The sequence below is a fragment of the Megalobrama amblycephala genome, linkage group LG24 (assembly GCF_018812025.1).
Source record: "Megalobrama amblycephala isolate DHTTF-2021 linkage group LG24, ASM1881202v1, whole genome shotgun sequence".
In the NCBI taxonomy this organism is placed as follows: Eukaryota; Metazoa; Chordata; class Actinopteri; order Cypriniformes; family Xenocyprididae; genus Megalobrama; species Megalobrama amblycephala.
Genome location: NC_063067.1, coordinates 10,120,352 through 10,125,013, shown reverse-complemented (window position 1 = coordinate 10,125,013; position 4,662 = coordinate 10,120,352). Strand labels below are relative to the sequence as shown.

At 30.8% G+C, this 4,662-nt stretch overlaps 1 long non-coding RNA gene across 1 annotated transcript in view; it reads left to right on the top strand.

Moving 5' to 3' along the window:
* The window catches only part of LOC125259946, an 8,325-nt gene extending 4,429 nt beyond the window's left edge, over nt 1-3,896 (top strand). Inside the window, exon 3 of the long non-coding RNA XR_007182933.1 lies at nt 3,226-3,896. This is a non-coding gene — a long non-coding RNA (uncharacterized LOC125259946). The remainder of the gene's footprint in view (nt 1-3,225) is intronic.
* The last annotated feature ends 766 nt before the right edge of the window (nt 3,897-4,662 follow it).

Sequence of the window (4,662 nt, the reverse complement as noted above, 5' to 3'; positions counted from 1 at the left end):
TTCTAATTATATGACCAGCACCTGTGTGTAAATATATGTATATATATATATAATCTGAGCTACGTAATCAGATTACTTTTTTTTAAGTAACTAGTAACATAAATTTTAAATTTACATCAAATAAGTAACTCAAGATACTTTGTTTCCCCATATATTTCCTGTCAGCTCTCCTGTCGCCATGTTGAGAGAAATCAGAAGTGTTTTCAGTAAAGTGTGTTGTATGAACATGATGGTTATTGTAGTTCGACTAAATGTGAACATACATTTACTCACCTCACTTACTCAAAAACAGATTCAGTATTCCTCAAGATAAATAAAAACAGTAAAATGCAATATTAATATGTTAAATAACACAGTTATACTTTATGTATTTAATCTCACTTTATTAAATAATGTCTTTTCTGCTGACCTTTGATGATCCAGTTCAACCATACCAATAAGCGAAAATGACTTTAGATAAACATCACATTTGTGTTTCATTTTTTTGTTTTTATTGCTGAAGGAAGTGTGTTCAACAATTTTTCCCCCTACACACTAGGCTGCGTTCCAGTTCATTTTTTTATGCCTTTTCCCTTGCTAACTTCCCTCAGTATATAGGTGTGTTTGGGTTGTATATATATATAAAAATAATATATCATCGAGTCTTTTGTGGTGGGTAAATTAAACGCCAATATGCGGTGACATCGCAATCGTGTTGCATTGTGGTATATGGAGCTGCCTGAAGTGTACATATGAAGTAAACTCATGTAGACTCGGTCAAAATCGAGGGAGCGAGGTTTTCCCAATATGTGCTTTTCTCGTCCACTTCACAAAGTGGAACGCACTTCAAAATGGCGGCAGGGATTCCCCCAAGGGGAAGTGCTTAGGGAAGTTCACAAGTGCGTGTCTAAAAGTGGAGTGGAACGCAGCCCTATTCTTCTTCATTCCAGAATGGCAGCACAGCTGAAAGGTTTGTTTGAGCTGCGCCCTCTACTGTACAGGCCTGAATTTGCATTTCCGTCAGCCTGAGGCTTATTCATTTCACTTTTGGGGCCAGATTTCTAACAGCTTGTGCCACCGCAAACCCCTCTATGCCATTATTTAAATGCCAAAAAAGCATGTCTTAACCCATTGTGCGACATGGCTACAATTGTTGCTGTTAGGAGGAGACACCGCAGAGAACAGAGAGCGCGTGGTAGAATGGAGAAAATATCTTCTGTCTCATATTCATTTCTTTGGAATGCCAGAGGAAGACGTTATTCTTATATTACATGTAACAAGTTGCGCCTGTGTCGACCCGCACCTGATGAGCATCACTTCTGCTTATTGCTGGTCTTGTTAGATTGCGTTGGTGATTATGTAAATGATTTGACTGCGTCTGTGTTCTTTAATTTGCACGTCAGCAGTAGATCATGCGCAAAACTTGCCAATCCCATCGGCACATTTGTGGAATTGCACTCTCACGCTAATTTGCCCTGTTTAGTAAATCTGGCCCTTGGTGTCAAAGCGCCTTAACATTTGCCAAAAATATATATTTTATTTTGTTATTAAAAAGCAAACAAGCAAGCCCAGCCCAGGTGAGAAAATCACGCAAAAGTAACTTAACGCATTACTTTACATAAAAAGTAACTAACGCAAGTAGGAGTAACTCAATATTGTAACACATTACTTTTAAAAGCAACTTTCCCAAACATTACATTCACACACACACACACACACACACACACACACACACACACACACACACACACACACACACACATATATATATGTGTGTGTGTAAGTATATACACTACCAGTCAAAAGTTTGGAAACATGACTATTTTTAATGTTTTTGAACGAAGTCTCTTATGCTCATTAAGGCTGCATTTATTTCATAATAAATACAAAAAATACAAACAAAAAAAAACAGTAATATTGTGAAATATTATTACAATTTAAAATTATGGTTTTATATTTTAATATACTTTAAAATATAATTTATTCCTGTGATGCAAAGCTGAATTTTCAGCATAATTACTCCAGTCTTCAGTGTCACATGATCCTTCAGAAATCATTCTAATATGATAATTTGATACTCAGTTATTATCAATGTTGAAAACAGTTGTGTTGCTTAATATTTTTTTGGAACCTGTGATACGTTTTTCAGGATTCATTGATGAATAAAAGGTTAAAAAGAACAGCATTTATTCAAAATATAAATCTTTTCTAACGGGTTATAAAATAATATTAAGCAACACAACTGTTTCCAACATTGAAAATAAATCAGCATATTAGAATGATTTCTGAAGGATCATGTGACACTGAAGACTGGAGTAATGATGCTGGAAATTCAGCTTTAATCACAGAAATAAATTATATTTTAAAGTATATTCAAATAGAAAACCATAATTTTAAATTGTAATAATATTTCACAATATTATTGTTTTTTCTGTATTTATTATGAAATAAATGCAGCCTTAATGAGCATAAGAGACTTCGTTCAAAAACATTAAAAATAGTCATGTTTCCAAACGTTTGATTAAAAACTCTCTCTCTCTCTCTCTCTCTCTCTCTCTCTCTCTCTCTCTATATATATATACATAGTTTTTAATCAAAATAATATTAATAAATGTAGAATTAATTGTTTTAAAATTCTTTTAAAACAGTAAAAAAGTAAAAAAAGCAAATCAATAAATAAAACATAAGAAAAAAATGATATCAATTATTATATTGCTTTAATATTATAAATAATTTTCTATAAATTGATAATAACAATGCTACACATTTCCATTAAACACTAAGGGCTCACAATGTGCAAAAAGGACCTTAAATGTAGAGCAATAAGACGTGAATAAAGTGCACAAGTTTAGCTTTGGGACGACATGATGACAGACGGATCATTTTTGGGTGAAGAATAGTGATGAACTTGTTTAATCAGATGCTTTTTTTCTTGTGAAATTTTTAAGTTTGTCACAAGTTACTTAAAGAAATTCAACGAGACATTCTGAAAACCTTAAGCGCATATTTATTGCAAATCATTCTTGAGCAACGTCAGACCACTTCTGTTGCATGCATTAGTAAAATTACAACAGACGATAATACTGATTTAATCAACGTGCTTTAAATAAATATTTCACAAGAACTGTGGAGTTCCCCACAGGACCATTTTTTAACAATCTATTAAAGTTCTTGTAATTCTCAGCCTCCATAATTTCTCAACATCCCATAAACATGATGTTATGCCATGTTTACATTATTTGTCAGATGGCCCTGTTTCCTGGTTGTTTATGGAACATGGGGGCAGGGATGGAGCATGTTTCAACATCTCCTCGAATGCCACGACAACAGATAAAAGAGGACCAGGATGAAGAAATTGGATGAAAACGTGAGTCAGCACAACACTCTGGAAGATGAAAGGAGAGATGAACACGGAGACACCTGTAAACTAAACGTTTCTGTCTGCGAATTAATAGTTCGAAGAGCCACGCCAAGTTTCACTCAGCCTAAGGTTAGATCAACAGTGTCTTGCAAAATAATATCAGCAAAACTGGGACGAACGGAAAGAGAAGGAGAAAAATGAAATGTGTACGGCAGGGTGATATGTTTATGATGTGAGGAGGAACAGGAAAAGACGTTCTGAAGGTCCATGTTTGGTTTGAGCTGCATGATAAATTATACACACATGTAGAGTATGAACCGTGTTCAACAGCTGTTATCATTACATCAGATAAGACGGAGGCAATGTCTGGAGAACATCACATCTCTGTGTACTTGATGGCACAAACACACTTACTTAAATGCAGACTGAACATATATGCTTCTATTGTTTTTATACAAAGCAAATGATCATTTCTTCAGACTTTTTGCACTTTTAGAATAAAAAAATATTTCATTTATGAATCAGACACCTCTGGTTGTCCCCAAACTAAAGCTAAACAAACACTTTCAAACAAAGTTTGGCTATTGAAGGTTTTAAATAATAGTAATTATGATAATAAATGAATTATTATAATGGTTTATTATTATTATATTAATTAATATTACTGTATACTATTATACATAATTTGTAATAATAAATAATTATAATGCTTTATTATTTTATATTACAATATTATACATAATTTGCTATAATAATAATGATAATAATAAATAATTATTTATAATGCTTTATTATTATTATTATTATTGTTTTATTATTATATTATTTTATATTACAGTATATTATGATACATCATTCGGGAAAAAATATAATAATAATAAAATAAATAATTATAATACTTTATTATTATTGTATTATTTTATAACACTCTATATTATGATACATAATTTGCAATAATAATAATAAATGAACTATTATAATGCTTTATTATTATATTATTTTATAGCACAGTATATTATTATACATAATTTGCAATAATAATGATAATAAATAAATGTAATGCTTTATTATTATATTATATTACAGTATAATACATCATTTGAAAAACATAATAGTAAAATAAATAATTATAATGCTTTTATTATTATTATTATATTATTTCATAATACAGTATATTATGATACACAATTTGCAATAACAATAATGAATGAATTACTATAATACTTTATCATTATATTTATTATGTTATAGCACAGTATAATAATGATAATAAATAAATGTAATGCTTTATTATTATATTATATTACAGTATAACACATAAT